Consider the following 11,730-nt stretch of genomic DNA (forward strand, 5'->3'; position numbering starts at 1 on the left):
CATAGCCCTTTAAGATAGATTTCCAATGCATCAAGAATCGCATCAATCCGATATTGGAGCAGAAAGTTATGATTAAAATACTAAAGTGTGTCCATGCTGTCTGTTAGCGCATTTTGGACTCTGATCTGAATTACTCTCAAACCCCATCATTGTCCTTATTTGAAGAGTCCTACACTCATTGAAAGTTTTTAGGTTGTTCCAATGTCTTGCCCACTTGAAAATCCTTTGAATTCGAATGGATTTGGACTTGCTCTTTTATAAACTCTTAAATTAAAAATAAAAATCTGCTCAGGAGTATCCAAAAATAAATAGAAACTCAATTCAAGAATACACATTAATTTCAATGATTTCTATTAACATTTTAGCATTTTAGTCCAATAATAAGATATTTAGACTAAAGTTTAAAGTTGAGAAGTGATAAAATATCAGAAATTATGCAAGTCATCAGGCCCAAAGGCCCATCAATATGTATTTAGCTTATAATTAAGCCCAAAGTCAAAACATGCTTTTGAGATCCATTAATATAGTTATGAGCACATAACTATCCAAATATGAATTCAAAGACAAAAAACTTAAAAACCGAAATTCGAGCTCATCTCTGAAATCATTAAAGACTCATTCATCAAGCCCACAAATGTTTGAACAAAGGACCACAAATCATAGACTAAATGGATAACATTGTTCCAATACACGCGAAAAGACTTCTGTTATCAAAAATTTATTTTTCCAAAAAATGCACTCTAAATCATGATCCGGCTACTCTCTTGTGACACAGATTATGAAAAATCCAATAATCATGCCAAGAGAATAAAACAAGGAACAAAACTGGATTTTAGAAGCCCACTATGTGAACAAAATTGAAATGCTTACAATTCAACCACAAAGCTGAAAGGTATGGCTTTGATACCAACAAAAAACTTATAAGAAGAATAAAGAGATCTATAGAATCTTTTACCTCCAGCCATTTGGGTCTGAGAACTGAAAAACCTATAAAAGAGAGTAGAGATTTTTCTATAGGAAATGGACTTCTAGCCATTTGCCTTAGGACTTTATGGGTGAGTCTAATGGAAAACAAAAGCCCCTTTATATAGGCAAGACTAGGGACCCTTACTTATTACTCCTATAACTTTTGGACTAGAGAATATACTAGGAATTCAATGTGGCGGTTGTTTTTAGTTTGGGTGGCTATACATAACAAACTTGAAGTTGTTATTTGGTGTGATTAAATCACTGATAGAAGACTATGTTATTGATATGTAACTCATATCTTGTAATTTTGTATTTTGTAATGTAATGTATATAGTACAAAATAATGTAATATGTAGCGGATTGCATAGTATATAGACTATGTTGCATGCATTTTAAATGATGAATATTGGATTTGTTTTTTTACATGCATTTAGTTTAAAAAGGTAACTAGTTGTTTCTAGTTTTATTTATTTATTAATAAAATCTCATTCTTATTTTTAATATATTTTTATTAGTATAGACAATGTTCAATGTATTAGTATTATGGTTTTCAACATGACTTCTTCAAAATATATATATATATATATATATATAGGCTTTCATGTAAAAAACAATTATGCTTTTTAGCAACATTTTTTCTTGAAACTTTTTGTAATGAAATATAGGGCTTTTAGATAAAAATAAAATAAAATAAAAATAAAATGCAACTGAGGTGGCACTCTGTTCCTGCTTTTATTGAACATGTTATTTATCTTGATCAATTATCTTGTACTCAAATTTGAGGTATTTAGTACCTCTTTGCAACGGAGTTCAAACTTTCTATCAAAAAAAAAAAAAAAACTATGTAAAGCCTAGAACCCAGATTTTCGGATTTCAAAAATCCGGTTGGATTTGAAACCTGGGTACCCGGTCCGTAACACGAGTGAGCAGTGTTAGGTGCAGGAATAATGTGTCCGTTCTCTCTCTCTCTCTCTCCTTCTTTTTTTTTCTTTTTTAGTCTCTTTCTAGATTTCAAAAGAGGATAGAGAAAGAAACCAGCTCCTGATCTTGTAGCTGCCACTTCTCCTGCTTACATGAACAATTTTCAATACAAGAAAATCTACACGCTTCATAACCAAGTCTCTTGAACCCAATGGAACTTGGAGGTCATGAGAAAGCAATGGAATCAGTAGTGTGACAATCTAGAATTGACACTTTTTCTATAAAAAGTTTTTATTTTGGGGTGGTTGAGATTGGCTCATCGACACCTATTTAATATCTTATTTTTAGTCATTTTCAGTCTTGATAGATCGAAACATGGATAAAACTTTACCATTTTAAAATTCTGAGTGGAATTCATGATGTCAGAGGCAGTTTGGGAATTAAATTATCTTGGCTTAATCTCATCAGAAATCAAACATTATTACTCCACAATTAAGGGCAGCGGTGTTCTCATTGCGGCACCCCCGACCCCTATGTACGGGAACACGGGAATCGAGACGCTCGGATGATGACAACATAGTCACGCATCCCAACGAAAGTGTTAAGTGTGTGTACATGCAACAGTGTGCAAAAACAACGCAGCGGATTAGTCAACTAAGTACCAGAATTTAAATACAATCTAAACATTAGAAGAGGTTTAAAAAGCAGTTATACAGTCATCCAAAAATAAAATACAATACAATAGAATAAGATAATTAAACAAGTGATCCTAGATCACTCCTCGGGCGGAGCCGTCTCCTCAGGCTCGCCCTCAGCCTTATTTGCATCGAAATCTGCGTTACCATAAAACGGTATCGCAGGTAAGTATAAACCAAACAACCCTCATGAATAAAACTGCATTAATGCGACCAACATGCATGCATATGATGAAATATGCATTATTCTTAAAACAGCATTTTCTCCGAAAATGAACATTTTCCAACACATGCCAAAATCTCATTTGGCCCAAAAATATCTGTAAAACATTTTCCCAGAAAATGGTTTACATAAAATTCAACACACACTATTTTCCCAGAAAATAGTCCATTATTACACTATACACCATGATCTCCCCTAGGAACCATCCGCACGTCCTAACTTCGTAGCGATGCTCAGTTCCGCGCCCAGCGCGTTTGTGGCCAAGCATCCACACTACGCAACGAGCGATGCCCATTTCCGCGCCCAGCGCGTACGTGGCTAGACATCCTTTAGTCCCCGCCAGCAGAAGGACCACGGAGTCGGCACGAGACCATCTCGTCCGATCCCATTGTCGCCCGGCGACAATCCAGGGGACGTCACTCAATATATTATGCTCCCGAGTGACCAGAGGAGCTCCACCGAGATAATGCCCCATCTCGGCTTGGGGTCAAGATACACACGCACTCAATAAATCATTTCACACATGAAACCCAGTTTCATTAAACACATGAACATGAATGTAATACACGAAAACTCAGTTTTCCTTTACAAACATGATCATGCATGAAATCATGAATTGTACATGTACCAACACTAATCAACAACCATCAATAACCAACCCAAACAAATCCAACCAAACAACTCCAATCACCAATCCATCCGATCCCCGTACTCCTCGGACTCAGTCCGGCAAAACCAATCAACAGTCCAAATACGGTGTAATGTGTTAGTGCAAAAATATATTAAATTCACAAGAATTCTTTGGCAAATACTTACAGCGCTATATAGCAATTTCTGGAGGATCACGGAGGTGCAAGAAGTGATGTCTGAGCAACGTAACAGTGCAAAATGCACTGTGACCGTGGGTCTCAGATACCCACTTTTAAACGGAGACAAACAAAGACCCAAGAATGATAGGGTAGGGCCTAGGGAGGTCGGTGAAGCTAGTGGTGGTGAAGGTTGGCCGTGGGTGGCGGCGTGGGCGGCGGTAGAAGACCAAAAAGCCCAAAACGGAAATGGAGTTGGAAGTGCTTCACCGGTGACGGATCGAAGGTGGGGTTGGATCCAATGGGTTGCTATGAGGTCAAGGATGAAGTGGTGAGAAGATGGTGGCCAGAGGTGGCGCGATGGAGGCGTACCTGAAGGTGCAGCATGACATGGAGTGTCGTGTGTATCTGTGGCCTTGGCTGAGAACTAAAGTGAGGTGAATGTCATGCGGCAATCAGAGAGGAAAATTTGAAGCGGAACTCCACCATGCGATTCTGGCCAAGGGGCAAGGAAGAATCAGACGGAGAGAAGAGGAGGGGCAGGCGTCGCCGCAGGAGAACTGGGGAAAAGAAAAGAAAAAGAAAGAAAGAAAGAAGAAAAAAAAAGAGGAAAGAGAAAATGTAGGGAAAGAAATGAGGTCCAATCTTTATATCTTGGGTCACAAAAATGATTAAACAGAAACGATTTCAAAACCACAAGTTAAATAAATTAATTTAAATGTAATGGTAAAGTGAAATTAAAATAATTAAATCCAACAGTAATTGATTTAGAATAAAGAGATTTTAAACGTATAACAATAATTAATAAGAAAGTACTTCAAAATAATTTTCACAAAATTCAAAAATCGTAAAATAAACCCACTAAAAAAAATCCAACAATTTTAAAATAAGAGAATAAATTTTTGAACAATTAAAAATAATCCTTCAGTAAAAATACACTAAAATACGAAGTATTACACTCATGGATTGAGATGCATAACGTATACTTATCGTAATGTCTCTATATTTTGCACTGTTTTCTATGTAAATTCAGCTTCCAACATCAACCTCCCTATTGTCTCCTAGCGCTTGCTGAGGAGGATTTTTGCCTTGGGCAAGGAGTGTCTCCTAGTGTTTACTGAGGAGGCTGTTTTATTCTTTCTTTATTCTTTCTAGTATTGCACCAACAACAGAACGGGATGTTATGGCAGAGGAAATCATTGAGAAGTGGGGTAACCTCAAACTCACTAAAGCAGAACAGAGTGAAGTGATAATGAAATTGTTTGCAAAGGATGTCATTTTAAGGCGAGGGAAGTCGTGTCTCATTGGCCTTATGGTATCTGAAAAAGCCATAAATAGAGAAACCTTCAAGACCACTATGTTGAGTCTTTGGAAATCTCAGGGGCAAGTGATATTCAGAGATGTTGGCCTCAACTTATTCCTTATAGAGTTCCAGAAACAACAAGATTTATTCAAAGTTGAAGAAGGTAAGCCATGGTTATTTGATCTAAAAGAGCTGTTATTCTCCGAATGATATCATGTTCGATAAGGAATATATGTGGATTCAATTACACAATATTCCATTTGGAGGGATGTCTCGAACAACAGGAGATCAGATTGGAAAAGTTATTGGTGAGGTGGTGGAAGTTGATGTTGATGGAGAAGGAATTGGTTAAGGGCCCTATCTCAGAGTCAAGGTTGGTATTGACATTTCAAAGCCTTTAATGAGAGGAATACTTCTCATTCTGCATGTAATAAGGTGTCAATTTCTTTTAAATATGAGAGACTCTCAATTTTCTGTTTTAGATGTGGCACGATCAAACATGGAAGTAATGGTTGTGTTAAGGAGTCTAATGCTAGATCCATGCATTCAAGTGATAATACCCAGTATGGGGAATAGCTGAGAGCTTCTTCCACTAAACTTGGAGTGAGTGATGAACAGAAAATGAGAGAAGGAAGGTCTTGCTCTAATTCCCATAATGGTGATCAACAGGTTGAAGATGATGATGTGGAAGATTCTCAAACCTCATTTGGTAAGGAATCACATTCAGCAAAGGAAAAGGCTTCTATTTAGGAAATTTCCAAAACAATAGCTGATCTTTTGGGAAATCACAATTATGAGAGAGGGGGGGGGGAGCAATTTAAGGGTCAGCTATCTATTAAGGAAAGTGATATTAGTAACAGTGGTCAGATCAAGGAGGCAGATCCAATGCAAAATAAGGATCTTGGAGTAATCTTTGTAGATATCGAATTTGATTTGAATGCCATCAGTAATAGCTTACCAAGCGAGCCAGCTCAAAATGTTGATTTTGTTTCTGCAATTAATGTTTATACTTCAATGAAGCAACATATTACATGGAAAATGAGGCTAGGAGAAAGAAAGACATGGACAAAGGTGAGGCTACATGTGAAAGAAAAGGGAGTAAAATAAGGCAAGCATCAATTTCCATAGGAAGTTTGAGTGATGAGATAGAGGCCTGCTTTGAGGGCCCTAGGTGCAAGAGAGGAAGGATGATCAGTACTAATGGAAAGCAACCTGAAAACTTAATGGCAGAGGCTGGTGTCTAGCCCTACTTAACCTGGAACTGTCGAGGACTTAGGAACCCTCAGACAGTTCGATTTCTTAGTTTCTTAACTAAGGAAAAGCCCCCAAGTTGGTTTCTCTCATAGAAACCAAATGCAATAAAAGAAGAATGGAGGAAGTTAGAGCTAGATTGAGTTATGATTGTTGTTTTGTAGTAGAAAGTAAAGGTAGTAGTGGTGGGCTGTGTTTGTTATGGAATAAGGAGCTAGAACTAAATCTAATCAATTTTTCTACTTGGCATATCAGTGTGGGAGTTAAGGAACCAGAAGCTAGAACTTCATAGATGTTTACTGGATTCTATGGGCACCCTGATACTTCAAAGAGAGAATCTAGTTGGAGTCTCCTAAAGCATATAAGGCTAGTCACTAATATTCCATGGCTATGTGCAGGGGATTTTCATGAAATAACCTACCAATCTAAGAAAGTGGGAGCGGCTATGAGACCCTAATAACATATAGAAATGTTATGTGAGGCCCTAGAGTCTTGTGCACTTAGTATACTAAGGGGCCTAAGTTTACATGGGCTAATAATAGAAGGGATAAAGACTTTACTAAGGAGAAATTGGATAGAGCTATTGCAAACATGGAGTGGCCCCAAAGTTTTTCAGATTCTCTATGCACTGTGTTACTTGCTGTAAGATCTGATCATAATCCACTCTTTATAGTAGTTTCAAGAGAGGAAAGGAACTTGAGAAATAAGACCTTTTTGTGCATATATGAAGCCTCCTGGAATTTGAAGGAGGATTGCTCGAAGATTATAAAGGACTCTTGGAAGAAAGGCTATTGTGGTATTGGAGGAAGACCTAATATATGTGGCAGAATGTAGCACTGTAAAGAAGCACTACAAAGCTGGAACCAATCCTGTAATAAGAAGAATCTTGGTGCAATTAGACATAGACTAGAAAGAATTCCAAACTTGCAAGACTCAATAGATGATGATAAAGTGACTCTATAAAGCATCTGCAGAATGAAGTGGAGGCCTTATTAGAAGAAGAGGAGCTCAAGTGGAAGCAAAGGGCAAAGCAGTAGTGGTTAGCTCATGGAGACAGAAATACTACTTTTGATCACGTGTAAAGGACGTGTTTCACACCACCAACCATATGAATGACCTACAATGAACAAAGGGGCAACGCTAGATGCCCTGGGGACACTCCAATGCTTAAGTCAAAAATATAGTATGAGAGTAAGTGTATGTAGAAGATGAAGTGAATCAAGTTATGTGTTTGTTACCTCCTGTAGGCTATTTATAGAGGTTATTTTCTTGTGAAACCTTTTTCTTTTAGGAGTCTGAGTCTATCTCCTATTAGGTTTCCCAAAGGAAACTCACGCGAGGCGATTGTGGAGCTCAATGGCTCATTCCAAAAGGTAACTCGCTAGCAGCAATTGTGGCGTGAGTGTAAACACTCAATGCTTGCTAGTGAAGATCAGTATGAGGGTCGTTGGGTCTTTTGACCTCCATGCCCTTCCTGGTTGCACCGCGAGTGTGCAACTCAACCTTTGGTGGCTAACTGTTAAGGGGGTCGTTGGGTCTTTTGACCTCCACGCCCTTTTTGGTTGCACCGCGAGTGTGTAACTCGACCTTTAGTGGCTAACTTTTGAGGGGATCATGGAGTCTTTTAACCTCCACACCTTTTTTAGATGCATTGCGAGTGTGTAACTCAACCTTTGGTGGCTAACTGTTGAGGGGTCGTGGGGTCTTTTGACCTCCACACCCTCTTTGTTTGCACCGCTAGTATGTAACTTGACCTTTGGTGGCTAACTGTTGAGAGGGTCGTGTGGTCTTTTGACCTCCACCCCTTTTTTAGATGCACCGCGAGTGTGTAACTCAACTTTTGGTGGCTAACTGTTGAGGGTGTCGTGGGGCCTTTTGACCTCTACACCCTTTTTGGTTGCACCGTGACTATGTAACTTGGCCTTTGGTGGCTAACTGTTTATGGGGTCATGGGGTCTTTTGACCTCCATATCCTTTTTGGTTGCACCACGACTGTGTAACTCGACCTTTGGTGGCTAACTATCAAACGGGTCGTGGGGTCTTTTAACTTGACCTTTGCTGGCTAACTGCTAAGAGGGTCGTGGGATCTTTTGACCACCACGCCCTTTTTGGTTGCACCGCGAGTGTGTAACTTGACCTTTGCTGGCTAACTTTTGAGGGGGTCGTGGGGTCTTTTGACCTTCATGCCCTTGTTGATTGCCCCGCGTCCTGAGAAGTTCTCACCAGAAACAAAATAGGTGAGTGTAGTATAAATTACAAGTTTGAGATTTTGTAACCTGAGTCATTCCGCTAGAGTGTGGTGAAGTCCGGTGACACTTGGGTGATGCCCGCAAGCAGCCATACTTTGGCATTGATGATGGCCCGAGTGCCCACGATACCGCATAGTCTATTTTATTGACAACAAATTGAGATTCTCGAGCGGTGCTTGTGATGGGCTTTGTAGTTGGTATTCCAATTCTGAGATTGTTTGCTACCGACTGTTGTTTGCATTGTTTGCATCTGATTATATATATATATATATTTGTTTTTGAGTTTCCCGTTGCATATCCTCTTTCACTTTTTGTTGCCACGGGTGAGCTATGTTGCCTTGCGTGCCTTTGTCAAAAAGTACTCGTTAAGAAACCATGTGAAACGGCGAGGAAGTTGTTGTCCAGCAAAGGGGGTGGAGAGCTTTATGGGGGTGTTGCCGATTGCCAAGGGTCGTGTAAGCTACTTGGGTGAAGCTGACATGGTGTAGCCCACCGCGATTGGCTTCGGTGTAGCAACCGAGTTGCTTGGTTTCCATTTGGAGCTGCCATGGAAAGCGATGGTTGTGGAGCTCCCGTGGCATCCCGTTTCCAGACCAGCGAGTTGGGCACGGGCCGCTTGGGGCCTCATTGATCATAATTGTCTCTCCATTTTAGAATGATTTTCTTTTTCTTTTTTTTTTTCATTTTGCACTGCTTGTATGAATTTGGACTCATGGTGAGACTAGAGGTCTGAGCAATTAAAGTGTCATTTCACCTACTCCATCAGATGCTCTTTCTCACCAGGATTAGTTGCTTATCATGGAATTGTCTGACGTTTGTTGCTTTCCATGCTCCATCAAATAAAACTCTCGCACCTGAACTTTTTCTCACCCAAGGTGTTGGTCAGGTTGCTCGCCTAGGGCGTTAGTCCTACTGCTCACCCAAGGCATTGGTCTTGTTGCTCGCCCAAGGCATTGGTGTGTTTCCTCACCCAAAGGAGTTGGTCTTGTTTGGCAATTATGAAACTACTTCCATTACCCATCAAGAGGTGCTGCTAGTCATGTATGCAGATAACAGCCTGGAGATATTATCTACACTTTTGTGAATCTGGGGAGGTGTTGCTTGCCATGGGGGTGGCGGGATGTTGTACCAGTTCATACTTGTTGCCCATTGGGGTGCTAGGTGCTTGTTGTCTGCCACAAGGGTGGCAGTGAGCAGTGAGCTTGCACACTCTTTGTTTGTGGTTGCACCTTTGCTCACAAATGGCGATTTTGAGACCCCAATATTAGTGTGCTTTAATTTATTTATTAGTATTATTATCGTTTGTTGTATTTTATTTTATATTATTTTATTGTGGTTTATTCTATTTTATTGTATTATATCTTATTTATACTTTTGGTTTGGGCCTTTTGTGTAGTGGGTTAGTTTTGAGGTTTATGTGTTTTCTTTGGTAAAGTTGGGTCCTATATGTTTAATTCGATTTTGTTTTGAGTGTGAGAATTCTATTTGTAGCCTAACCCATGTGGATGAACCCATAAGTTACAACAAGGGGCCTAGCCCCTTTCCTCTATGCTATGCGTCTTGACTAAGGGAAGGGAGGAACCCTAAGTCCCCTCTTCATTTCTTTCTCCCAGCGTCGCGTAAAGCCCCTTCCTCTTTTAGCAGTTCTCTCTGATCCCCTTAAAAGAAATTACCTAACCCATAACAAGCCACCCAGTTTGGGTTCTGTACGGCCGCCAACCACCACCATGAGTTTCCCTCCTCAACCCTTTGTCTACGTCGGAGTTTACACCCATTTTGCTTTTACCAGTCGGGCCCTCATTCTCCAGATTTGTCCCTGTCTCCATGCCTCGTCTCTACCACTACCATTAACGTGCTACCCGGATTTGTCGTTGTCCACCATGCGCCACCACTACTACCGTCGTGCTCCGCCACTCCTGGCACTACCACACGTCACGCACGCGAGATACCTTAGTGCACCTAATCATCCATAAGTCTGTTGTCTCTCATGGTAACTAACTTTCCAGCGCGACCCTTGAGCTTAAGTCGTGAATTTATCACTAACTCTGTTGCAGTCTGATTGTGTTGAGAAGGGCCTTGGGCCCGGCGAAGTGTTGGGATTGATAACTGTGTGTCGTTGTGGAATTTGGGCCACGGGCCGGATGGAGGATGAGATTATGCATGTAGTTGGGTTTGTTAAACTGTGCACTTTGTGAATGTTGTGATGATGTATATTGTCTTATGCGTGTTATGCCATGTCATCCAATATATTGTCTGTCATACATATGCATATTTACCTTTATTAATATATGTCTTGATTATTTAACTTGTGATGTGTTCTGCCTTGTGGCGTGATTTGAAAACTAGGTTTTGGTGTCTTAATTATATTTTTGTGGGTGCGTTCGTATCACGATATGGGGTATTTTCTTGATGGAGCTCATCTGGTTACTCGAGAGCTTAATAAAATGAGTGACGTCCCCTGGGTTGTCGTCGGGCGACAACGGGCTCAGGCACGATAGTAATGCTCTCATACCGACTCTGTGGCCCCTCGCTGGTTGGGGCTAAAGGATACCTGGTTACCTACACGCTGGGCGCGAAGCTAGGCATCACTCATTCTGAAGTCACACAGTCATTACTCGTGGTGTGACAAAGGGAGCCAGGGTGTGCGCATGGTCTATAGGGGAGACCATGCTATATGCATAATAAATGGTTGTGTTTTGGACTGAAGGGGTTTTTGGCGTGGTGTTCTGTTTAAATGAGTTATTTTTTGGAAAGGGTGGAAAAATGGATATTGTGGTCTTATGCTTGTATGGCTATCATACTTTGTTGGTTGTATAGAAACATGACTTAATCTCTTGGTTGTTGCATGTTGATTACTTGCTAAGATTGCAAAATCTCACCGAGGTATTCCTACCCACAGTTCGTAGGCTTTGATGAAGAGAATGGGTATAAGCAGGAAGGACCGGCCCCACCTGAGGAGTGAAGGCTTGGGACTGTACTTGTATTTGTTGTTGGACCTTGTTTCCTTTCCTTTATTGCAGCTGGATGACTGTACAATCCATTGGTGGTTTTTATTTTGGGTTGTAAAGTTTAAGACTTTCTAGTACTTAGTTTTGACTGCCTTATATCTTTCCGCTAAGCTATTTTTGCTGCACACAATTACGCATGTTTGCATACACTTGCACATGCCGAAGAGAGTGTGTGATCTTTGTGGTCATCATCTCGGTGTCACAACTTCCACCAAATTACACATGGGGGTCAAAGGCGCCAGAGGTGGTATTAGAACAGTTCGGCTCTTGGTAAATCCATAAGTCATATAGGTATAGTACCGAAA

The sequence above is a fragment of the Juglans regia genome, chromosome 6, assembly GCF_001411555.2.
Source record: "Juglans regia cultivar Chandler chromosome 6, Walnut 2.0, whole genome shotgun sequence".
NCBI lineage: Eukaryota > Viridiplantae > Streptophyta > Magnoliopsida > Fagales > Juglandaceae > Juglans > Juglans regia.